We start from the raw sequence: 27,920 nt of genomic DNA, 5'->3' as shown, positions 1-27,920 counted from the left end.
TTGGGACGCCTCATCGCATGTTGTGTTTGCTTTGCCACACAGATGGACTTTTAGCCGAGTCAAAAGTTCAGCGAGCCACTTCGATAAGCAGATGGATTGACTTAGCATCCCTTAAAGCTTTTAGCTATTTTGTCTTGCTGTTGGAGGAAATGCACTTGCTGGGTGTTTTTGAAGAGCTGCTAAAGCTGAATAGTAATGGACTCACAGGCACAATGGTATTTTTTATCAAGTATTGAGGAATCGGTCAGAGAGAATGTAAATTATTGATTGGTCGTTTAACATTGACACGTTCTGCATAGCAATATCTACTTGAATTTAAATTTAGAATAAATTAGCAAGGGCACTTGCCACGGAATCTGTGCTGTTGGTTTCCATTTGCATCTGAAATGCAAACCTGTCTGTGTTATGCAGACAATTTTTGCAATCTACATAATGGGTGGTTAACAGAATCCTGAAGGGGTTTTTTCATGGTCATTGAAAGACCATATAAAAGGGAGACATTTTCTGAATGCAACTTTTGTAGAAAGAAGCCAGTATTTTTATTATTATTTTTTTGAGATATGAGCAGGAATTCTTGTCAGTCAAATGCCTTTAGTTACAAACCAGAAATGTATATGCCATGATACATGCAGTCACCTAACCAGTGACCTGATCAGTGAATGATACTATTATGAGTAGTTCTGCTTAGTAGTTTGAACCACACCAGTGAAGTAGCATGTTCTACTTCCTGCACACATATAATAGCTTACATTAAGTGGTGCATTAAGTCAAATTTGAATGCAGAACCATCTTTATGTCTTTCATTGAACAGATACTGCCATCCAGTGGAAACGGGTTGAATTCGGGCCCTGATATTGCCCTGTAATGTACATATTAATTTAGTATGTACATAATATATCCATACTGTCTCTTTATTTGTATGTAAAACAGGCCCTTCATCCAGCGAAAGCTTAGTATAATGAGCTCCACATCTCTACCTGCCATCCCATCTCATTTCTCTCTGCGCTACAGCACTACAGTGACTCGGCGGCTGGAATTGATGGAAATACTTCAGGTTTTGCATAGATATTCTAGCATGCTCACTGTCATCGCTGGATTAATTTCCAGTGGTTTGTCATTCTACACCACATTCACATAGAGGGCTGTATCATAACCGTATTAAACATCGAGAGAGATAGGGCTTCCCTTCAAATAACTGAATGCATAAATAAGATAAAAATGGATAAATAAATAATAAATAAAATGAAGATTAGAAATAGCTAAATAGTCTTCCTTATTTGAAATTGTTGCATCACTCTGCTGCAATCCAACACACAGTGCTCTGTTATGAGGAAGACAAAAATCTTTTTAAAAGTACATCTGTAGTCGTGTCTGCTTGACCCATCTAACTGTCAAAATAATTGTGGTGACCAATTAAATTAAAGCAGGCAGGGTTTATACTGTAGTTCAAAGAAGTGATCACAAATTCTGGTGCAAAGTGTCTTTTTACCATTGAAAGAAAGGGAGATGTAGATTGAAGTAGTCAAATGTTTTACCTCAAAAATGTTAAATGATTGACAGTAATATCCATTCATGTTAATGACTCAACTGAAATTTCCTCAAGTCTGTAGTTATGAATTGAAAATACCAAAAGGTATTGCGAGACTCATTCAGTTGTTGCTGTAAATCATTGTGATAAGACAAGAAAGGTTTTGAGTGTTGATCTATTAGGAATACAAACGATAATGGTAATGTGTTCTAATATTTTGAAAACCTTAATAAAAGAAATATGTAATTAGATTCAGATTTTCCTTGTTTCTATGTTTTTATTGTAGACTACTTTATAAAGGAAAAGATTATCTCGCAATGCAAAGAAATGGTGATTTTTTTTTTTTTGTATATATTTGGTGAGCATTTAATTGAAAAAAGTGGCAGTTCATAAAATATTTATAATGTCACAAAACAAAATAAGATTAAAATGCATTCATCAAATAATCCTAAAGAAATAAAGATTTCAAGGAATATCAGGCCTGTAACCCAAGGGGTTACCCACCATTCACTGACAAAGGTTCAGAATTTGTCCCATGCATGAGCTTATTTGTCCTTATTTTGACTGCTATGCCATAATGAATTGTAAATATAACCCATTGAAAAAGGCTTTAAGACCATGTGGAAACCCCAAATTTGGTGCCAAATTCGGCCTCTTAAATTTTGACTAAAGAAAATTGAATGTGCTTGCCTAATACAAAAAGCAAAAAAAAAGTGCTTAAATGCTTAGACTACTTAAACCATTATTTGCTGTTAAAGAAACAACAAATAATGGTTTGTGTAATCTGAGTATTAATTCACGCAGTGACCTACAGGCTTATTACCGGCCTATTATTTAGATGTTATTTGTTTATAAGTACTTATAAAATATGATCTTATTCTACACTCCTAATTCTAAATCAAATACCTAAACCCAACTGCTACCTTAATAACCAATAATGAGCTGCTATTTATACGTTTATTGAGCTAAAAGTTTTAGTTAATATTTTATTTAAATAGCGAGAATTGTACATTAAAACAAAGTGTGGCCAAGATAACTTTAAAGATATATTTAAATTGGCTGCGGATCCTTTGGCTTTTTTTGTGTGGAGTTTGCATGTTCTCCTCGTATTGGCTAGGGTTTGCTTTAGGTGCTCCGGCTTACAGTCCAAAAACATGCGCTATAGAACTGAATAAACTAAATTGGCCGTAGTGTATGTGTGAATTCGTGTTTATGGATGTTTCCCAGTACTGGGTTGCAGCTGGAAGGCCATCCGCTGTGTAAAACATACGCTGGATAAGTTGGCGGTTCATTCCGCTGTGGCCCTGATGAATAAAGGGACAAAGCCGAATGAAATGAATAATTGTATTTAATTGAGCACATCCCAAGAATAAATTGAGCTCACATTATGAAATTAACATTCACATTTAATGATAAATACGAAAGTATTTTTAGTAATCATAAGCTTCTTGGAGCCCCACTGTGTGTAAATAGTTTATGTGAAATTTTATAGACATAAAACTTTGATTTGTTAATGTCTCGTGTTATTGTCTCGAGGGTGAAACACGTAGGTGTTGTCGCGAGGGGACAATGGATAGGTTTGTACCGCGGGGTCAGATATGAAATCTAGTGATATTACTTTTGTTTACGAGCGGCGAAGTAATTGCATATTTGGGGGTGGAAATGCACAAACAAATTCTGGAATAATGTGGCCTTGCTAGGGTCATTAAGACGGCAGCATTGTTAGCTTTCGCTGTGAAATATAGCTGTGTAGCGGAGTGCCTGCGGCGGGGAGGAAGCAAAGGATCTACACAAACACATTTCCCCTTTGCCTGCTGCTTTTGAATGCTATTAATTTCATGCCTTGGATGAGTGAGTCGGGGGCTTTTTTCTGTTGGACAAAAAATAAATCTAATATTCATGTTTTGATTGGCTTTTCTACATCTTTGATATGGTTAAAATGTCATGATCTGTTTTCTTTTTCTGAATTGTACGAGGCGTATATGATTGTTCCAGAGAGTTTGTTTTTGTTTGGTGTGCAAATAGAGCTTTGAAAAGTTGCTGTCTTCACGTGTTTTCTTGGCTGGGATGTTATTAGGCATAATCTGTAGCAGATTGGGATTTTCTTGCTTGTTTTTATGGTTTTATACAGACTCTTTTATACAGTGGTGTTCTACTGTGTTAGTTCATGCAAGCTCAGTGACATGAAATATGTTCTACAATGTTTAAAATCAAACATTTTATTTGTTCATGTTAAAGTTAACATTAAGATTAAATAGTTGTTGTTTGCAACAAAATGTAAATCTACAGAAACCTGACTATTTTGTATGGCCGTATGTCAAAAAAATCTATTTCTTATTTGTAACATTTAAACTTGGACCACACTAATCAATTGCCTTTTGACTTTTTGAAAACACTTTAATGATTTTAAAATAATTTTGTACATTTCTTTTAAAGATCGCTTTTTGTCACTGCTGTTACCTACTTTTTTTGGCAATATTAAAGTTTTTTTTTTCAGCACATTTCACTGAATTAAATTCAATTCATCTTTAATTCTATAGCGCTTTTACAAGGTAGATTGTGTCAGAGCAGCTTAACATAGAAGTTCTAGTTAATTAAAACTGTGTCAGTCCAATTTTCAAAGTTGAAGTTCAGTTTAGTTCAGTTCAGGGTGGTTTAAATTTCACTGCTGAAAGTTCAAGCACTGAAGAGCAAATCCATTGATGCACAGCTCCACAAGAACAAACTTCACCAATTGATGAAAGTAAAGGAAAAAAACCTTGAGAGAAAACCAGGCTCAGTTGGGCAAGATCATTTCTCCTCTGGCCAAACTTCCTTTACATGTAGTCAGAATTACTTGAAAAGAACAATAATACACAAAACAAGGATATTTTTTAAAGTCAGCACATTCTTTTATTGCGACAGGGGGGAAAACACACCATCACCAGTGACACAAATGAATCACTAATAAAAAACACAATGATCTTCAGTGATGTTTCCCATTGGAAAAATAACACCAGTAACAAATTTTTATGATAATGCAGTTTACAAAATAAATGCTGCAAGGCATTTATATAACCATATTGACAATCATGATATACTCACTAAATTAAGTAGATTCATTCAATTATATTCATTTATTACAGTGCATTAACAATAAAGAAGAACACACCATTGACACCAACTAAAAGCTTCATGTGAAACCATGACATTAAAATGACAAATTTCTGATAACTGAAGAATGACAGTGCAGTTAACATTTTTTTTTCATAGATCTTCAGTAGATAGGAAAAAGGAAGTCAAGATTTTTGTTAAATGGTAACATAGTGACACAATGGATGAATTACCCATTTGTAAACATTCAGGATGCGTGCACAGTTATTAGGCAAAATTAACGTTAAAGTGATCGGTGTTCTTCTGACTGTCTATTTGCTATAGCACCCTTCCAATGGATATTAGATAAGTCGAAATGGCCAAGCATCCAGCCGCAAATATACAACTCTCTCACTGAAACTCCAAATGATTTTAAGAGAGAAGTTAAAGGCCTACAAGTCTTTGGATGCCAACAATATTGTTCTGTGTGCAAGAAATAATGCTCCATGATTACCAGATTCAAAACTTTGTTTCTGCCTAGCCAAAGACAAGGAAAAAAGGTGGAACTGTACAGGGCTGGCTTGGGTAATCATCAACAAGCAAAAAAACTGCATACTGACAGCGAACTGCTCCTGTATGGCAGGATATGTGAGCTTAAATTTTTACATTACATTTTAAGCATTCAATGTCCGCAGTTTAATGAACATTTAACTGTTTTTGCTGAAATCATTGCTGTAATCAAAAGTAAGTGATGTGTATGATTCAGCATAGCAAAACTTACCTGATATTAAATGAGAACTGCAGACCACTCCAAGGCAGCACGCTCAAGAACGACCCATCACTGACGCGACATGGAGGAACATTTGTACAATAATTATTGCATGAGTGCTTATTAAGTTTTCAGGATGATACGGCCATCTTGGGACTTATAGACACAGATATGAAAATTTCTAGTACTACTTTAAAGGTTAAAAAGTTTCTGTATGGTATCATTGTAAATAGTAAGAAAACAGGAGAAATTGTTTTCGATACAGGTCATTTGGGGCGACTATTCTCCATTACTGGTCCATAACAGTCGTTTTACCCAGGCTCACTCTTATAAATACTTGGGCGTGCATATTGATTGTAAATTTTCTTGACATATCCATTTAAGCTCTTTATGTATTAATAAATAGCAGCTTTGTATTTATTTTTTTGGTAAAGAAGTGTGTTTGGTGTTGGGCAGAGGTTGCTGATGTTGTTTCATCAGGCTTAGGTAGAGAATGTCTTATGTTGTGGGATGGCAGCTTGGTGTGGCAACATATCAGTTAAGTTAAAATCACATTTAAATGGACTGGTTTATGCAGGAATGAAAGTAATGGGGGTGATGAAGTAGTTCCCTTCGAATTTTCTTTGAAAAGCCATAGTTATTCAGGCAAAGACGGTAATTGCAGATCCCTCTCATGTCTTGTATTCAGAATACGAGCTGCTTTCCTCAGGCAGATGTTATAGGATTGAAATTAAATATAGGAAAAGATACCTGAATAGACTTCACTTATCAGTGAATCTCCTGAAGTTAGGATATACACTTTTCCTTTTAATTCTAGGTGTTGAATTATTTTGCAACGGGCACCTTCATGTCAAAATCACATCAAAGAACATGTCAGTAATGCAAATCAAATTGATGTCAAAGCCTTAACATCCATTTGACATCCACACATTAGCCCCTTTCACAAACAATACCAGAAAATATCCGGAAAATTTCCGGAACGACTTTACCGGTAAATTCAAAAAAGCTCTGTTCATACGAGCAAGGACGGAATTTTTCAGGAAAAGACCATTGACACATCCATTCCAAAATACTGGTCAATTCTGACATCATTAACCAGTAATGACCTCTAAATGGGTGCAGTTTTACTTGATGGTTTTACTTTTATTTAAAGCTTTAGAACTCATGCAGCTGCTTTGTTCCAGATTGGAACACATTGTTTACAGGATTGTTTACACATTTTACTACATTAAAAGTTCTGTGGATGGATAATTATTGTGAACAACTACGATGAAAACATATGGAGGAACACTCTTGCATGTTAATATGTGTGCGTGATGACGCTCACCAGAGCATTGCTTCACATACACACACATCAAGCAACTGAAACAGAGCTTGAAGATAAACAAACAGCAGTTTAGCATAAGCATTTTACTTTTTTACACAGTTTACATTAAGAAGTATCATAGAAACGTTATCTGACTAATATCAAGCAGCTAAATGTATCTGGAAAAATATTCAAAGGCATTTATTTTTATAAACTGTGTGGATGTGAATGCATCTGAATGTTCTGATTAGCTGGAGTAGACGTGTCACGTTAGCGCATTCTAAATATGAACGCGCTTTTTCTAGCAATTCACACAGATAGTAGCATTCCAGCAAATTACCGGTAATGTTACAACTTCTCTTTCCGTAAAATTGCCGGAACAAATTTATCGGTATTTTCTAAAATGGCCTGTTTTTGATCGCTGAAAAGTCTGTATGTGTAAAAGGGGCTTTAGATGTCTTTTTGACCACCAAAATTATGACACAAAAGTAATATAATTAAAATAATATACTATACATTGCTAACGAGTTTTGTATATTACACAGTATTTAACGGTAAAATTACTGCAGGACATTTATGCAATATGTTACTGTATTTTAAATACATTGTGAAAAAAACTGTATTTACAGTAAAGATATACATCAAAATCTGTAAAGAGGGTGCTGTACATGTAAATACAGTATTTCTCCTGTAATTGATTTACAGTAAATTACTGGTGCACTGCTGTCAATAACTTACTGCAAATTCTACAGGAAATTGTTACCAGTGTAAGAAAAGTTTTATTCATCTGAAAGGTTCAAGGTTAATTACAAATTACAGGTTTTTGACTTTTGAATACTATCTTTCTGATGGCATCAAATATAAATATATGATCCTGTATTGCCATCAAAAGATGTTGTCACAAATCGATTACAGTTCAGTGTTTTGATGCCAATGTAATTTTTTTTACTAGATTTTCTCTATTTGTTTTTTGGCATTGTTTTGACATCAGTGTCCACTGGGTTGTATAATATAATGTATCTTTTAGGTATTTCATACGTGGCAGCTCATGTGTCCAAGACAAATTTTCTTCGAGGACAAATCTCGAATCCTGAAATAGAGCTTTAAAAATATGCGACATGCATGTGTTTGCTGTGCTATGAGGTTATTACATATAATCTGTAGCAGATTGGGATTTCCTGGCTTGTTCTGGTTTTCACAAAGCTCTTTTATATTGGTGTTCTCAACATCGCTACCAAAGACAGCTGTGGAGGTGTTGTTGACTAGAGTTGAGATGGTTTGTGCGGTGTGAGAGGTGAGCAGCGGGAGTCTGTCTGAGCCAGAAGGCAGAGCTGGCGTCAGGTTCCTGCTGTCATTTCCAGCTGCCTGCAATAGCCTCATCAGTGACATCACTTCTCCATCGCTCGCGCACCAGCTCAATCACGCTCTCATCAGTATTCCACCCGTAAGAGGATTTCTAGCGCTCCTTTCTTTTCTCTCACGACAGACAGAGATCCATCGCCCGCTCATGCCACCAAAACACTCAACCTCTTTGACTCGCTCCCATATCACTGCCATTTGCCTTTGATGCCAATAATTTGCTTGATATGGTCAAAGAGTGGCACGTTTGGAGAATATTGACAGAGGGAGAGCATAGGATAAAGAGTTTTCTGAAAATGAATGGAGATTTAGTTTGTTTTTTATTATGAAAAATGGTACAGAATTGTATTTGGAAAATGTTATAGGTATTATATTATATTATATTATATTATATTATATTATATTATATTATATTATATTATATTATATTATATTATACTGATATTTAGATATTTTTACTCCACTTTTCTATAATGTCAAGTTCAAGACTTTAATAATAATACAAGACTCAGACCCAGATTCAAATGTATTATCCAGTTTAGGGAAACTAAAATTGCAGCAAGGTGCCACAACACATGATAACTTTTATGTACACATTACCAAATATTACCACAAAACATTCATTCATTCATTCATTTTCTTTTCGGCTTAGTCCCTTTATTAATCTGGGGTCGCCACAGAGGAATGAACCATCAATTTATCCAGCACATGTTCTACACAGCGGATGCCCTTCCAGCTGCAACCCATCTGTGGAAAACACTTATTCACACTCATACACTACGGACAATTTAGCCTACCCAATTAACCTGTCCGGCATGTCTTTGGACTGTGGGGGAAACCGTTTCCGGAAAAGTTTGGAGGAAACTCACGCGAACGCAGGGAGAACATGCAAACTCCTCACAGAAACACCAACTGACCCAGTCGAGGCTCGAACCAGGGACCTTCTTGCTGAGAGGCGACAGCACTACCTACTGCGCCACCACGATGCCACCACAAAACATACAATACATCATTTTTTAGATGCATTTCCCTTCCCGCTGGACTCATTTAATGACCTAATGGCCACCATTATAAAAGAATTTCTAATTCTGTTTGTCCTAGGAATTCTAAAATGATGTCCTGATGGCAGAAGCTGAAACACACAATACAATGGGTTATCAGGGGTGCATAAGATACCCTGGCTGTCTTTAAAACATAATCATGGTAAATTACCATTGGACCAGTTTGGTTAAAATCGATAATCTGATAAATTGATAATCTTGCCTGCCACCTTCACAAGGCTACTCAACCTGTTCTTATTTGACAAACTCAGATAACGTACCAAGCTACAATGCAGAAAGATAAAAAAAGATTCAACAAATTGTTTATAAAACGGTGTCAAAGAGGTAATAAAATTCTCAAAAGTCATTTGAATTGAAATGGACAAGATAATTATTTATCATATAAATAATAATCAATAAGCTTATGAAATAAAAATAATCCGATTAATAGAGGAAATATTTATTTTTCTTTCTTTATTTCTTTCTTTCTTTATTTCTTTCTTTCTTTCTTTCTGATAAATTATTTCAGTATAGAATTTTAAAGGAAATTATTTTGAACATTTTCTTATTGTTCTTAATCCAGTTCATACTACATACAGTACAGTAGGACTGTGGGGGAAACTGGAGCACCCGGAGGAAACCCATGCCAACATGGGGAAAACATGCAAACTCCACACAGAAATGCCAACTGACCCAGCCGAGGCTTGAACCAGTGAACTTTTTGCTATGAGGCAAATAATCCTTGCTATGAGGATAATAATGATAATCATGTTACAGGTGTCTGTTATTCATTCATGTTTACATATATACAATGTCTTGCTCTCTATTTTGACTTGTTGCATTTAAAGTAAGCATTGGCATTCTTAATCCTGTAACCCTCCACCACAAGACCATGCAGTCAAAATGTTATTCTTTTGAAACTGAGATTTATAAATCTCTACAAGTATAAATGTAAAAAACGAAAAGCTGAATAAATAAGCTTTCCATTACTGTATGGTTTATTAACATTGACCAATATTTGGCAGGTGTCTAAATATTGAGAAAGTTGCATTTAAAGTTGAACAAAATTAAGCTCGTACCATTGCATATTAGTAAACACAAATTAAGTGTTGATAGATTTACAATTGGCAGTTTACATATTATATTCATGAAACATGATCCTTACTTAATATTCTAGACATAAAAGAAAATAAATCATTTTTAATTAAAGTATGCATTGTTTCTATGTTTTAATAATTGAAATAGCAACGTGTTTTTGGTTACTGTTAAAAATATACCCCTGCAATATAATGTTTTGTGATCTAGGGTGTCTGTCCTTCATTTTTTGTAGACAAAATAATTATGATAATTCCATATTACTGCACAAATAATATTCAGTACTTTGGTGTATCTCTAAGCCCTTACCGAAATTCTCCACAACAAATCCGTTTATTCAAATGCAAAGGAATGCATGTCAGTAGTTTCATTTCCTTTCTTCTCCCTCACGACAGATCCACTGCCCATACGTGCCACCTAACCACTCAACCCCTTCGACTCACTTCAATCCGTTTGCCTTTCATGCCAATAATTTGCTTGATATGGTCAAACAGGGGCACGTTTGGGGAATATTGACAGAGGACGAGGGAGAGCGCGAGATAAAGACTTGTTCTGAGGATGAATGGAGCGTTCCTCTGCTGCGCCCCAACCAGACTTTATTGGTCTTATCAGGGTCCCGCAGGCGCACCTGATAACTCTGAAGGGCAGAGGGATCTTTTGGGGCTCACTAGCTGCACCTCTGTGGTTAATTGTGTCCAGTGAAGACCGATGTCCAATCTGTCCGTTGCAATTTAAGCATTTACGGAGGCAGAGTCAGTGAGGCAATTTGGTTTCTCTCCGCAGTTGTATTGGCCACGGTAGTCGGGTCATTGCGCATCAGTCCAGACTTGGATGGAGGAAAGGGATTTTGTGGCGATGGCTCGGTAATGCAGAATAAATAGAGGAGAGTGACCTTGATCATGGTGAATAAGAGCATGTTGACTGGTGGAGAAAGCAACAAATAAACATGCCGCTGTAAACGGCTTGTGACAAAAGGGGTCACTCACCTAATTGATTTTGCTCTTGGAGGAGCAAATGTATGCAAGTTGTTTTTGCAGGGTCAAAGCATTTTGGGAAATTTAAAACAGCCAAAGAGTGTGCTCGATACACAAGAAAATGTACTTTATGTGGGCTAAACATATTCCCGCTGGAGCTTCTTTTGAAATTCGATGATTAAAGGTGTCTTTTGGGTAACTGTGTTATGCGTTGTGATTATATTTATTATCCTGCGCATATGGATGGACAGCAAACTGCAAAACAGGGAATAAGACTCAATCATGTTGAGTCTCTTACTTGGTGCAATTTTCCCCCATTACTGTCATCTTTTAGGACAAGAGTATGATAATACGCTTTTTTTTCCGAACAGCTAATGCACGAACTTATCACATACGAAATATGTATCGCATTTATGTCACTTTGTCTTGCAGCTCCTTGGGACGCGTCTTGCTCAATGGCCAATCAAGAGCAGTTGTCTGTCATCTTGGCTGGAGAGAAAAGCTGATCCCCCGCTCGTGGAATTGTTCTGTCACTGGATGGATTGATTCATTCTTCAGTGTGCAGGGACCACTAACAACTACTTGTCTTCCTCTGATTATATCTTAGCCAACAGATTATTGAGTTACAGACTCCAGGTACTGACCTTGGCCAAGTATTAATGTCTCTCAGTGCTGCACATCTTTTCTGTAAACCCAGGAATTGGTGTTTGCAGTTATCAACTGGTGACCTAAAAATGGTGGCGAGTGTGTGTTTGATAGTGGATAGCTGAAGTAAATAACACTGTATGCAAATAGTACAATTTTCTCTTATTTACTCTAAAAATGCTGGCTTGTTTTAAACTATATTTTGGTGGAATGACGATGGTTAGGTTAAATCTGGGTTACAACAATTTAAAAACCCAAATTTGTGTTAATACAATTCAGATTTTTTACACTTGTTAGATGGAATGCATGGTATGTTTGTCAAAATTGACAAAATCTGAAATGCTATGTTTTTGTTTAATAGTCTCTACTCATCTGCACTGTAAAAGAAATCCATAAAGTAACACTTTTTCATATTTGTCATTTATTTATGGTATTAAATAGCATTTTGAAACTTTGATATTTCCTCTTTCTGCTACATTTGATGTTAAAACACTTGAAAAAGTCACTTTTATTGACAATTTTTAATAGTTTGAATTGATATATTGCCCTGGGTTGGCATTTTTTATTTTACTGACACAATTCTCTACATAATACATACATCTACATCATTTCTTATACAACATATTCTTTAAAATTACTACAATTTCAATAAAAGTCTCTTTGTTAAACTGAAGGGTTGAATTTTTAACATCAAAAGTTGACAGAACAGAGATGATGCACTTCATAACAGTAAATAAATGTACATGTGAGCGACAAATCTGGGATTCCATTTTATTGGTCAGAGACTATTGCATAGTGACAGACTGAAAGGCAGCACAATGTTTCTTGTGATTATTGAAGTTAAAATATATGTCTAAAACATAAAATATAATGTCTAGTGAAGGTTTATTTATGACTCAACTCAAACAGTATAGACCAAAATTGATCTTAATATTTCCAAAATGATATCCATAGAATAATAAAAAAAAAGATAGCTTTCTAATTAGATTCCATATATATAGTAGTTATAGCAATGTATTTGCTTGGTACACATGGTTTACAGTGGTACATTTTCCAAACAACAACAACATAACTCACCGCTGAACTATCATAGTATGATGCATTGTTTGGGAAAAGAACGATGTAGTGTTGAGTGGTTCCCAAAACTGTAGTTTATCTGTCACAGATCCATCGAACAATGTTTGTTATAACGTAAAACATCCATATCGACACTCTAAATGAGGTGGAGTAGCAACTTCTTCAGAGGAAAAAAAAAAAAACTTTTTTTTTTTTTTGCAAATTATATTGCTTTAAATGTATATGCATTTTTAAAACAATACAATATTAGGTTTGGTAAAATCAATTTCCATATTAATTGAAATATATGTAAACGTATAGGGCCTATGTTTCATTAACAAATGTGAATGAGAATATTCCATATTCTATACTAAAACATAAAATCACTTAGCTAACATGTATTCTAATATCATATAGAAATCATATACAGTAAATTGTTAATAGTTGTTTTTTACAGTCTATTTACTAAGAAATAAAACAATTCTACTTATAATAATAATAATAACAATAACAATAATAATATCAAAAACATCAATAATAATTATTATTATTATTATTATTATTATTATTAATGATAATTTTATTATTGTTATTATTAAGTAGGATGTTGTTTATTTGCTTTTTATTTTATTTATTGTTAAAGTCTACTTTTACAGTTTGACACGTTCAAACCATTGCACAAATGTTCTAACCAACAGGCCCATGTCATATACAGTACAGATACATTTCTTAATAAATTACCTACTATAAATTAAAACCATTAATGTATGCTATATATTTTTGTTTTCACAATCTTTGGAGACATGAAAATTCCACTATAGGTCACCTATAGCTTTCATCATGAGGCACGGCTGCGTTCAAAATGGCATAAATGCTTTCAAAGTGCACTACAAAGGGAACGCAACTTTCAATATAAAGATCGCTAAAACTGAACTGTAAAAATACTTTGAAAGTTTAAATGTTGGGACGTTCAAAGGTATTTGGGCATAGGGGGTTAACTGGGACTACAACACAACCAGAAACTATGCTTTTAACTGCAGCTCTAGAGGTGTAGTTGCAAGCGGATAGGTTTGCGGTGCAGTTTGTGAATGTTCGTAAGAACGACGAATTTGGGAAACGTCAAATCTACGAACTGTATGTTTGTAACGACAAAACTTGTGACCTTAGTTGGCTAACGATGGTTTTCGGAAATGCACAATACAATGATTTTTGGTATGAATATCTGTGCTCTTACGCCCTTAGTTATTACTGTTTTGTTCACTTTTACATCAAATAAAATAGATTTTTGAAGGAAAATATTCAACCAAGCCTTATTCTGAAAACGTAGTCCTGTGGAAGTTTCTGGAGACTGCGAAATACATCCTAGGAGGTACATATTTTTGCAGTTTTTGTTTTTGTGAATCCACGAGAGGCAGCTGTGTGCGCTTTTTCACATCTCAAATTTCTCTCGTGCGTGAATGGCCGACTGGGCGACCTGCTAATCGACTGACCCACCCTCCTCTTTCCCTAAACCCAACCAATTTTATCGATTGACCCGCCCACCCACTTACTTACCGAAACCCAACTGGCAATTTACAAAAACCGGCCAGAAAAAAAAAGCCCTTGTCTGATTTTTATCACATTTTCAGATTTTACCATATTCTTACCCTGTTATTTACGTGTTTGTCTGTTTTTGTCTTACCTGATTTCTGGAACTGCTCTTCCCCGGACGCGAATGCGGTCGTCGTCGTTGAGGTCAACTCCTCTCTGCATCTCAAGTCCGCTGATGGACACGACGAGCTAACTGGACAAACTGGTTGTGGCGGGAAAGCCCCCCACACAGAAGTAAATGATCAGCTGGTAAGTGCAACGGCTTCATAGTGCCCTGTAGCATTAATTAAAAAAAAAAAGTAAATGCAGCCATTCGTACCTCCAGCTACATAATTCGTGGTCTCCAGAAACGTCCACGGGACTACATTTTCAGAATGAGCCTGTGTTGAAAATTCTAGTGCATCTTTAGCAATTAACTCAGATTCTACACAGCAGGTGTGTACATACAAGTGCAATGTACTTAACGACAACAGTTTTATGTATGAAAAAACTAAGTGCCTAGCATGGACACAAAAAGCATATCCAGTACACTCCAGAGTTATGTTGTTTGACAGAATTTTGTTTTGAGTTTTCTTCATTTACATTCTTCCACCGAAACCCTCCATTCAGGCATTAGTCACTCGTCTTGCAGATTGCTGCAAACTAACTGGCAGATGGTAGCTTTGTGACAGGGGTATTGTTTCTGACATTATGTTAAGAGGGAAGCTCTTGATCGAGTAAACCATCCGAAGGCTCGTGGAGGAGCTCAGCTGTGCGCAGTGAAGGTTTCATTTTGTCTGGGTGAAGAATCAGAGTTTATCTCTTATTCTTTGGTCAGCATATCTAGGCCCCAACCAATGGCATTGTGCTTGTCACATGACTGACATACACAGTGTGACAGCCCCGAGCTCGGTGAAGGCATGCTATTTCTACTCTGAATTCATACTGGCATTCTCCATTTTCTCAGCATAAAAGCCAGACAATGCTGGTGGATATTCATTTGATGTATCCCCAGTGGACGAAAGGGAAAAAAAAGGAAAAAATATGCACTGTTGTGTGTGAATGTCTCGTGCTCTCGCAGTGCTAGGGAAGAGGTAGAATGGATTTAGGGTAGTTCACGGTGATGGGAAATGTACTGTACTGCAGTGGCGTTGCATCTTCCCTGCTTTGGAATTGCATCAGTTAAGTCTGAACTCTTGAGCGGAGAGGAATGAATGTGCTCAGGTCATGCTCTCGGCCGTATTCTTCACATGTAAATGTGTCCGAGCGTGCTCCGGCGGCCCTCTTGTCTGAAATTACCTTCACCCGCTGCACTTTTCCGAATGAGAAATCCATTACAAAGGAAGAAATATGTTTGCAAAACACCAGAGGCTACACGACTAAAAATACAGCTAGTCTCCTAGGTGACTAAGCAAAGTTTTTACTGTCTCAAAGATGTAAGCCTTTCGACTATGATTTTCAAAGGACTTCCTTTTCAATAGCGTGATGTCAAAATAAATATTGAGCTTATATACTTTGTAGCATCTTCACCCCGGCCTTATTTTGGCTTTGAGTGATTGGGATGGCAATATTTTTAGTTTGTTTTCTTGTTTTTGTTTATTGTCTTCTTCTCTCCCCAAGTATGGCAGTAACCATGGAAATGTGCAATTAAATGAGGGTAGAAAACAGCAGCCAGGCCTGTATATGCTCTGAGCCAGTGTAGCCAGCATGTGTGTTCACTGGATAGAATCCTTTCACGCTCCATCTCACCCAGTAATGCGCTTTATGAATTTCGAAGCAAACATTTAGCACTGCATTTCTTCCTATTTTCCCTTCTTTTTCGGCTGCTAACGCACAGCGCAGCATGTTTCCGACGACAAAGGTTATTATGTGTCTGCCGCCACACTATTAAAGAGGAAAGTCATATCAATGGAGAGACTGAGAGAGGATCGGGGGGAGCCGGTTAAATATTTCATGAAGGTTGTTTATCATGGTGTATGTATTACAGACTATACATAATTTAAGAAAGTAATATTGTGTCCCCCTACTTTGCTATTACTAACTCTGATTTTTTTTTTTAATGGCATTGGGAAGGAGGGCTTCATGTCAAATTATTGAGTAGTGTATTGTGGCATCCTAAAGTTCACTTTTTCTCTAAGGCACAGCTCAGAGGTCCAGTTAACTTACCTTCCTGATGCAAGTTCTCAGAGCGGTGCCGAGTGTTTTATTAAAGAGCCCATATTATACATGAAATAGGGTCATATCCTGGTTGTAAGGGTCTCCAACAACAGTCTAATATGCATGCAAGGTCAAAAAACACTTTCATGGTCTTATAATCTGCATTTATTTTTACCTAATTATCCCAGCGACTCCTGTATGAATCGTCCAGTGATTCATTTGTTCCCAAACCCCTCCTTAGCGCGGAGCTAATCTGCGCTGATTGGACCGATGACAGTCTGTCGCGATTGGTCGACTGCCTTCAGTCAGAGAGGGAAATGGCCAATAGCTAATCAGCAATTTAAAAAGTAATCACAGTTCATACACGCTCGATAGTGTAGACGTGGATTTTAGCTGCCACACTTTGGCGAGTGGATAGTGCCACGGATAACCGAACGAAGGAGACAGTCGTGTACTCGCCATACCACACACACACAAAAACACACACACACCTCCGGATGACAACGCTCCCGCTTCCGCCCGCACCCGCCAGGTTTTAGCCTGAGAACCCGCTCCGTTTTCTGCCCGCCGCGCCCGGTCCCGCTAGAGCGGAGAACACAACCAAAAATCACCCAGTATACAGTCCAGACAGCCAAGCTGTCTGTATAAACACACACACACAGCACAAAGCACACAAAGCTCGTTTGTTCGTTCGCTCTCTCTCTCTCTCTCTCTCTCTCTCTCTCTCTCTCTCTCTCTCTCTCTCTCTCTCTCTCTCTCTCTCTCTCTCTCTCTCTCTCTCTCTCGCTCTCTCTCATACGCGCGCGTGCGCACTAACACACACACAAGCACCACGCAGACTCTCTCTTTCTAATTCGCATAGCAATATCCGTGATATTGCTAGACAGCCCGCTCCCGTCCCAAATTAAACCCGTTACCGACCGCTCCCGCGATTTATTCGGAAATTTATTCCCGCGGCTGTCCCCGCGCCAGATTTCTGCGGCGCGGGAATAAATTTCCGAATAAATCGCGGGAGCAGAACTCTAGCACGGAGCTCCATAAACAAACAGCACGCGTCGCGTTTTTAACGTGACTTTGCACGCGATAAGATAAAATATCCAGTTAACCTGATACAGTACACGCGGTTACAAGTAACAAATCACAACTAAATACATTTGCAAGCTAGAGTAAACGAGGCAACAACTTTAACCGCACGTACTTACACTTGAGAAATGGAAGAAACCCATCCTGACGTCCATCAGTTACTCTTTACTGATCCTTCCTTTAACAAACTCAGATGAAGTATTCTTTGTAGCATGTAGCTTCCAGAAGTTTCCAACTGCTTGGTTATAATGCTGAGGTTTCATCTTTGGGTAGAGACTCAATAAAATATCCATCTGCAGTGTGACTTCAATCGACCGGCATGTTTGTGTGCGTGTGTTTGTTTGTGTGCGTGTGTTTGTGGGTGTGCGTGTGTTTGTGGGTGTGTGTGTGTGTCTGGGTTTCTGCGTCAGAGGGCGGGGCCTCAGGTTTGAAATCTCCCGGGTTTGCGCGTGCACGTGAATAACTTGGTTTCGTTCGTACGTCATGGCGAAACACCTAATGAGTCGGTATCAAGCACTATGTTTGAAGCACTATGAGTCGACTCTTTTATAGATGAATCAACCGTTTTAAACACTGTATTCTTACAGATTTAAGCCTTAGCTGGATACTTCACTTCACTTAGAGCTGTGTTACACACTACATGGAGGGGAATTTTCAAAAACCCATAATATGGGCTCTTTAAATGTAGTAAACTATTGAAGGTGATGGACCAGGCGTTGATAAATGCTCAATGGGTGATGTGGTGAGGGTGGCTTTGCTGTTGCTTGGCTGGTTAGCATTAGCTATTAGATGTTTCTAGATGTTAAAGGCTGTTTTGGCGGATTTGCGTTCTTGTGGAGACCGTTCTTGCAAAGTTATCTCAGAAGAATCATACAATGATTTATTGTTTTTCCCTTTCAAAATATATACTCTGCATAAATACCTTACAAATAAACATTGCATAATACACATAAAACTAATTTTATTTTGAATTTTAGCAGATAAACACCCTTAATGTGTTTATAATTTATGATTTTATGAATTAAGATTTTTATGGTAATGCTTACTTTCACTGTCGTATTTAGGGAAACTCCTGAGACACATAAGTTATATCTTTGAACTTTAATATTAAATCTATATGAAATGCTGCACTTCCCAGCCACAACGAATGAAGCGAATTTTGCTCTCAAGTCTGCTCTAGATGCATCCTGGATGTGCTCCTGATACCAAAAAAATTTCACACGTTCTCTGTTCTTGTGGTCTTGAGTTTTGGAACTGAACTTTGTCAGTTAATGATGATGTTACACGAGATTATGAAGACACAAGAACGTTGACGATTGTATATTAAGAATCATCCAAAGTTTTAAGTGTATCTCTGCATAAAGCCAGTTTATTGGTTGAGGTGATTTTTAAGTGCCTAGTTAGTGCCCAATTACAAAATGCATTTACAGTATGTTTTTAATTCTTGATTAAAATGTGGTCAGATTAAACACTTTGTTTTTGTTTACTCTTTTAATAGAAGATAAAAAGCTTTGCTTACTATCTTAGCATATGGTGTGCTTAAGTCCTTCCAGAAAGGATTTGCATTCATGGAGTTGGCAAGTTCTAATTAAAGCATCAAGATGCCAATGTAAATTCAACACTTTTTGAAACTGTATCCACAAAATAATTATGAAATTGATAAAGAATTAATAACAGTGGGTTGCTTTTGTGTTTTTGTTTTTAATGAATGCATTCCTGAGAAAGGATGGTCTGATCTGAGTGTTGCACATGCATGTATTGTGTATATACAGTGCTTAGCATATATGTATGTATTTGTAGTTGTTAATTTTTTTGCTTGAATTTAATTGTATTATCCTTCAGTTTCTAAATATATTTGCTGACTAAAATATTATTTAATTAATATTTCTAAATATTAATAAATCTGCTTTGTTTAAATGTACTTAGCGACGCAGTGGCACAGTAGGTAGTGCTGTCGCCTCACAGCAAGAAGGTTGCTGGTTTGAGTTTCGGCTGGGTCAGTTGCCATTTCTGTGTGGAGTTTGCATGTTCTCACCGCGTTTCCCCCACAGTCGAAAGACATGCTGTACATGTGAATTGGGTAGGCTAAATTATCCGTAGTGTATGAGTGTGTATGGATGTTTCCCAAAGATGGGTTGCAGCTAGAAAGGCATCCGCTGCATAAAACATGTGCTAAATAAGTTGGCCATTTATTCCACGGTGGCGACCCTGGATTAATATAGAGACTAAGCCGAAAAGAAAATGCATAAATGAATGAATAATTGGATGTTTAAATGCACCAAAATACATTGCCTATATTCACTGAGAAATGGATAAAAATATTCATTTTCAAAATGGGGTGTATTCGATTATGCTGAGCAATGTAGTGTTTTTTATTATAATTTATTAAATGTATTTACAAGAAACCCAATGAAATATTAACTACTTTTTTGATATATTGATTAAAACCACAGTTTTACTATGAGTATTATTACTAAGCTTTGATTATTCAATTAGTTCATTCATTCATTCATTTTCCTTCGGCTTAGTCCCTTTATTCACCAGGGGTCACCACAGCAGAATGCTCTGCCAACTATTCCAGCGTATGTTTTACACAGCAGATGCTCTTTTTAGCTGCAACCCAGTACTGGGAAACATCCATACACACTCATTTACAACACACATACACTTTGGCCAACTTAGTTTTTTTTTGTTCACCATACCACATGTCTTTAAACTCTATGGGGAACTGGAACACCTAGAGGAAACCACACACGGACACTTGGAGATCATGCAAACCCCTCACAGAAATGCCAATTGACCCAGCCGGGACTCAAACCAGCAATCTTTTTACTGTGAGGTGATAGTGCTGTCTCATGTTTATTAAATAGTTCAATAGTTAATTAAATTCAATCAAGAAATTTCATTTGATGTTCATGTTCATTTCATTGGGACAACCTTTGACAATGTCATCTATAATGTCTTTTAAAATATGTATGGTCAGATGTAAATTGGCTTCTCTTTTCATTTGTCTGCTCTCTTTCATGTGACTGCTCATGGGTGCCAAACTGTCATAGTAGGTATGTAGCAACGGAAAAAATATCTAACTAGTCACAACCGTTTCCCAAACTTGTAGTAGTTTTATCTATCATTCAAACCACATTGACACAAACAATATTGTTCCGTCATTATTAATATGATGCAGTTAGTGGCTTCTGTTAAATAACTTCTTCAAGATGAAATTAACATTGAGAATAATGTTGTAAATAATAAATATCACCTCTAAATTCTACTTCACATGTTTTATTTCTTTGTTTTAAAGAGTTCACACTTAGATATTGCTTGATTAAAATAGCAGGTTTGGCTTACGGGAGAGAACCCTGAGCTTGAGGATAATTGAGGCCAGAGCTCCTGCCTGGTCAATGAGCATGTAAGGGGTTATGAGATCAGGTAGTAGGAAAGTAGAGATGGAGTGGACGGGGGAGATTCTTGAAAAAAAAAAAACGAAGATGAGGGAGTAATGCTTGTTGAGCTATCTATAGTTAGCTATGATATGATTGGCTTAATAATGATTACAGATTAAAGACAAGTCACAATCGATCATATCACATGCTCCTTTCAAAATTAGTTTGTGAAACTTTACTTAGAAAAATTTATATTAGGTCTTGGGCTCCAGAGTGTTCCTGAATACATGAATTAAAAGATGTAGATTAAGGTTTGTATAACACTGTAATAAAAGATATTTATAATATAAATTATTCGGTTTGTTACGCTGAATGTACACCGAACTGTTTAAAATAGACCATTACATCTGCTATTTGATATCTAGGCGCAAAGTCTAAAGTGCATGGTGCAAAAGCATTAAGGGTGAGTCAGAATCCACTTTTGCCATTTTAAGGACAGAAAAATACGGTTTGCGCCCCAGCGCATGGTCTAACAGAGTTGTGCTTATTCTATTTGTTGTGTTGTGATGCATTTGCTATTTACATGGCAAACTTTGTTAGTGGAAAAACTGAATGGAAAAACTGAATGCTTCACTAGCAAGAAAACAGTTTAACAGGCCATCTGCAGTGTAAGGATAAAGAACGAGCCTCCTCCATTCTACCTCTTTACTTTCTCTTTACTTTACTTTTACTCTTTACTTTACTCCTTTATTTTGTGGATAAGAAACAGTGTTGTACACACTCCACTGAAGACATTCATCAGCCTACATATAGCAAATAAATAAATGAACAATAATACTGAAGTGTTTTCAAAATAACCAAACAGTTATATATCAGTAATATACAAACCCACGTCCTATTCTTATACCTCATATGGTGACACATAAATCTCCAAAACCAGACAGGTGGACACATCTAAACTTGTTTTTAATTAAACAAATATAAATGTGCATGAAGTAAATAATACTGCTAATAAAAACAATAATATACATATGCAAATTGTCATTAATAAACTATAAAAAGCCCCCCGACGTAAAAAAGGCATGGAGGTAGTGGTTTATTTACATAGAAAATTATATTTATTGTAACATTTTAATTCTAAATTTTTTCATATAGGTAAAATTGTGTTTTGCTGAACATCCTGTGTGTATTAAGCAATGTTTAAGCATTTAGACATAGGTGCATAACAAAAACGCTCTGCACTGGTCTTTAGACTAGCTTTTAGATGGTTAATGATGCAGTTTCATTTCAGTTTCTCAAAATAGCAACGTGCCACCTTAACACACTTCCTTTTCAGACCAGCACATACATAAGTCCACAAAGTGGCACAAATGGATTTGGTATTTAAACAACGTAGCACAAAATATGAAAATTAGCCTTGTGCTGGTCTGAAAATAGCAACAAGTTACGCCAAACATGTCTTGCGCCTTATTGCACTGGATGTATGATAGGGCCCAAAATGTTCCTGGAATGATATCTTGGAATGATACTAAGCCATGTCATGAAGTGGTAAAACACCAAACTTTGTTCATTAAGGTTCAATGTGTATTGAGAAACAACTTTTGCTTTGGGAAATGTTCCCAGATTTGTTATTAATAAGGGTAATGAACTGTTGCACCACTGATCACATTTAGCATGTATGGTACAGACGTTTACTTGTGTGCTCCCAGGACACCAAATTTTACATCACATAATCCCATTGACAGGATAGCTGAAGCTTTCAGCACTAAACGATCTTCTGCCTGGCCCATAAACAGTACACCCACTGCCGACACACATTGTCTTTTTCTTCCTCTAGTTCTTTTTTCTTTTTCTCCCTCTCTCGTATTCTGTGCCTTTGCCTGTTGAGACCTCAAGACACTCATTCACTTGCATTGAAGACAGACACAAAGACCATTCCCTTCATACTGCAGGAGATTTCTTTAGCAAACTCTAACCAGCCCTCCGCACCCACAACATGGCGGAATAGAGGTCAATGACTCTTGCATCCATCAATATTATGTTCAACATTCTGTCCTGAAGCCCAAGGCGTTTTATACACAAATGGAAGAAATATGAATGCTGCTCAAGATAATCACTGTGAAACTCGGGAGTGTGAAGGAGATGGCTGGAATTGTTTTATTGATTTGGCTGTAAAGGTATAAGCAGAGCTGCAGCACGTGTTGCCATGATGATGGATGAGGCTCCCTCGCCCAACTCCGGTTTAAAGAACATATCTGTGTTTTAGGTAAAGGCGGTGTAATGGCGGACGAAATCGAGATGGCAGCTCTAAACATGCCCGGCAGCGTTCATCATGCTGCTTTTGTACTACAAAGACAAGCCACCGATCGGTGTATCCATCGACAGGCCACCCAGTGCACGGAGAAAAGCCCTGCTTGCATTTCAATCATACCGACAAGCGTTACAGCGTGCTCCCAAAGGTATTCCTGCATTTTGGTATCATCAATCTGCGTATTAACAAAATTACATGGCTGCGAATGAAGCGGCTACAAAGCAACAACGCCACGCTTCTGTCATGGTGCCTCTTGCCTCATTAATTTAAATCATAAAGTATCAGTTCAATTAGATAAGCATTCATCTAGCGTAGATTGCCATCTTAATTCTTTCTGGAGCTCTGCCGGTGAGTCGCATGCTTTTGAACTTCAGAGTTTGTTGTGGATTAGTGGCGAGATAGAATTTTCTCTCTCGCAAGACAGAGAAGTCACTTCCATTAACCATCTCCCTCAATTAGGCTTCGAGGTAGGGCGCAGCTCCGGGCGTCGAGGCCCTGACCGCCTCTCCTGGGGAAAGCAACTGTTAAGTGCTTCAAAGTTGTTCTAAGCAAATAAGATGATGAAACAGCGCTGGCTGAATTGTGGAGGATGGCAGAGTAATAAATGAAAGCAATAAACAGAATCTGATGAGATTATCCTAAGATAATAGTCTAGAAGGCTAACTCCGAATTGCATTGCTGTTCATATTTGAATATATATTGAGTTTCTCGGCGCACGCTAATCTCTCTATTGACTTCGTTTTTTTATTGCACAATGGAAAGCCACAGCCCCTGAACTTTTCCGACAAATACGAGTTATTGTCACCATCAGGCAATTTGGCGATCAAGCGGTGTCTCTTATTTAAAGAGGGAGGAGGTAATTACGGGAATGGCGGATAAATAATTTGTGCAGATTTAAACAGCCGCTCAGACAATGAAGAGATGAGGCAGGCCCCCCGCCAGGAGCTGTGGAGAGAGAGAGAAATCCTCTTAGCGTATTCCTGGATATACTGTACGTGACCAACGATCTCCTCGACCGCTTTGCCTTGTCATCGTTCAACATGTCAACGTTACAATTATTACTTAACCGATTTGGAGGCCCGAGCACAAAGGTAAAGCTGTTAGGCGTAATAGGAACAAATTAAACAGATGAAAATGAAATCGAAATGTCTCCTTTCAGTTCTCCCCTGCATTGTGCACCCTTCTCGTTTAATGCACTCTTATCACATGGGCATGAAGAACAGCATATTCAATAATGGCAATTTATAGAGACTGCCGCTGCCTCTGCTACCGACGGCCCAGATTCTATCAGCTTATCGAAAGAGTCGTCCTTGACGCGCTACAGTATATGTGCTGCTAACTCACCTGCGTGTCTTCCGTGAAATACTAAGCCTGTGATAACCATGCAGCGGCATCTGTCAATCACAGCACGGGACAAATCAGTCAGAAATTAAATTAAACACGATGAGAAAGCGGAAACAGGGGAACAAATCTACACCACACGGATGATTCCAACACTGTTTGTGCTCATAAAAACGAGAACTGAATAATCCCATTAGCAACCTGGTTGGAAGCAAGAGGCACTGTGGAAACAAATGGCGTGTTGCCAATTTTAATTTGTGTAAACGTATAGGGGTGCACCCGGGGAGACCTGGATGAACGGTAACCCATTACTGATATTGTGTTGGAGGCTCATAAATAACCATAAACGTTGCCAAGGAGGAATCTCTAATCCTCTGTACAGAACTGTCCATCTCTCTAGCCTCTGTCCTCTTCTTGTCCCCTTGCTCTCATTTGCACCTAAAGTGGGATGCTGTGCGTTAACACGCAGGGCCCTACAAGGTGGCCTATTTTGTAATGTGTTGGGTATTTAATGCATGAGGGAATAGCGTCACGGCTTGAGGAACGGCACCAAAAGAAGAAAAATAAATAAAAAAGTAGGCCTCTATGGCGTCTTCTAGATGAAAAGGATTAAAGTCTGCTGTTACTTTTCATTTCAGTCAAGTGCCATTTCACTGGAGGTCTAAAAAGCGATTTGAGAAAACTCAAACGCTACACTCCCCAAACACGAATCGCTTTGCTTGAAGGACGGCTGTCAGCTAATAAACATCCCAATGCTGTTAGTTCATAATTTTGGCACTTCTAGTTGGGGGAGAAATGCTCAGATGACACTGCTGATGATGAACTGATAAAAAGGCCACATGCATAAAAACACCCTAATAAACATCGCGAGGTGCTAAGAAATGGGAATGTCAGGGCAGGATGGAATACATATTAAACATCATGTCTCACGGCACTTCAAAGCAGCAGGGATGTAGTTACACAGAGGTCACCTATGACAAGTCCTTTAGTCTCCCTGCCTGATGCAGCTCTGTGGGGGCTGCTGCTAACCCAATTTATGTAGACTGTCACCGGGATTTTGCAGCGGTGACTGCTATCACACTGATCTACACTAGCCTCCTGCTGCTCATGAGGAAAAAAAAGGAGATATTTTCTTGTCATAGGGTTGTCAGATGTCACAGTCGCCAAGGACCTTGCAGTCGACTAATGCCTTTCAAGTTCTCGACCTCATGCAAGGTATGGGGAAAGTCCGGAAGAGGCCTCCTGCTAAACTTATCAGCAGCGACTGCTAAGAGGCGTGAGATTGACTACTGTGATTGCATTTCATATCAAAGGCAGGGCGCAGTCAGAGCGGGCTACTTAATGCAATGGGGTTAACGACGGCAATACACATGCTCTCCGACGGCAATATATATCTGTCAGATTGGTAAGAGGATAAAGAAGATGGCTGAGAAGATAATGACACAGATATGGATGCAGGAGAGGGTTTATTGTTTTTCTCCAAATAAAGTGGAGACTGGGGAGTGTTGCGGCTCACATTGCTATAATGCCAATATTTGTAGGCTACAGATTAAAGTCATTTATACATCTACTGTTGTCCCTGAAGTGTGTAAATTGATTCTGAGTAAAAGAGTGCTTCTAAGTCCTGGTTCTTGCGTTGTAAAAACAAGTGGTTGTTTTAAATGGTTTGCATTAATGGTCTCAAACTAATAAAACTTCATGCAAACCATGGCTCTCAAACTCGATTCCTGGAGGGCCGCAGCTCTGCATAGTTTATCTCCAACCACCCCCAACTCACACCTGCTTAATAGTCTATAATACATTTATGAATATCTATTGTGTAAAACTTGTTTAAATATAAATATTAATAAAATGATTATAAATATTTTAAATGTAAAATAGAGTGATGGCAAACCTGGAAAACTAATGTTCCAGTGGATCCTTCCATAGATAAGTGTAGTTGCCTTACTTGGCCGGTCCAGATCCGTTTGTATGTCAGCCATCTTGGAATGATTAAGGTGTCATACTTCACAGCGCAAATAAATGAGCTTTTCAAGACGGCAGTTGTAAAAACTGGGATAGCCTACTACCACATCTGAGTTTTTTCCTCCGGTTTATGAGTAAACAGGAATTGCTTTGCTTTGTAATATTAGTAATATCAACATAACTGCTCGGACCATCAGCCATTATTTTGTCTGGTTATTTATAAAATTTAGATATAAAAATAGATAAAAATGCTTCAAAAATAGTTTTTATATTTAATTTATTGTGTACATTGAACTGTTAAGGTATGGGTAAATTATATATATGTTTATTCTTGTATCTATTTATTTATATAAAAAATATGTGTTTGTTAACAGGCGTATTTGATATGGTCAAGTTATATCCTCTGCCAATGCATTGATGAAATGAACAGTTGGATGTGCCAAAATGTTCTTCAGTTAAACAAAGAGAACTTTGAAGTACTTGCATTTGGGAACAGAAATTAGGTTCTCAAGGTAAATGTGTTCCTTGGCTCTAAGGGTCAAACAACAAAAAACAAGTTCAAGAGTCTTGGTGTGACTCTGGAGTCAGATCTGAGTTTCAGTAGTCATGTCAAAGCAGTAACTAAATCCGCATACAATCATATCAAAATAATTGCAATAGTTAGATGCTTTGTTTCCAGTGACAAACTTGTTCATGCTTTTATCAGCAGTAGGTTGGATTACTGTAACTCCTCACTGGCCTTGCCAAAAGACAGTCAGACAGTTGCAGCTCATCTAGAACGCTGCAGCCAGGATTCTGACCAGAACCAGAAAATCAGAGCACATCACAACTGTCCTCAGGTCTTTTTACTGGCTCCCAGTTACATTTTAAAAATTATATGAAAGTATTATTAATTGTCTGTAAATCACTAAATGGCCCAGGACCTCAATACATTACAGAAATGATCACTGAATACAAACAGATCACTTAGGACCATATAAACTAGAGGTCAGTCAAAGCATGGGTAATCTGCCTTCAGCTATTACGCCCTCTGCTGCTGGAATCAGCTTTCAAAAATGATTAGATGTGCTCCAACATTAGGTACATTCAAATCAAGATCGAAAACACATCTGTTTAGCTGTGCCTTTACTGAATGAGCACTGTGCTATATTCGACAGAACACACTATTATATCTTTCTTTTCTCTTATATTTTTTATAACCTGATTAAACACATTTTAATCTGTTTTACTCACTTTTATTATCTGTTTTTATTTTCTTATACTTTTT

At 37.5% G+C, this 27,920-nt stretch overlaps 1 long non-coding RNA gene across 1 annotated transcript in view; it reads left to right on the top strand.

Moving 5' to 3' along the window:
* Window positions 1–12,738, top strand: part of LOC141381208 (uncharacterized) — a 58,585-nt gene extending 45,847 nt beyond the window's left edge. Inside the window, exon 4 of the long non-coding RNA XR_012401014.1 lies at window positions 11,576–12,738. This is a non-coding gene — a long non-coding RNA (uncharacterized lncRNA). The remainder of the gene's footprint in view (window positions 1–11,575) is intronic.
* The last annotated feature ends 15,182 nt before the right edge of the window (window positions 12,739–27,920 follow it).

The sequence above is a fragment of the Danio rerio genome, chromosome 3 (assembly GCF_049306965.1).
Source record: "Danio rerio strain Tuebingen ecotype United States chromosome 3, GRCz12tu, whole genome shotgun sequence".
Lineage (NCBI taxonomy): Eukaryota > Metazoa > Chordata > Actinopteri > Cypriniformes > Danionidae > Danio > Danio rerio.
This window is presented reverse-complemented; position numbering and strand designations above follow the sequence as displayed.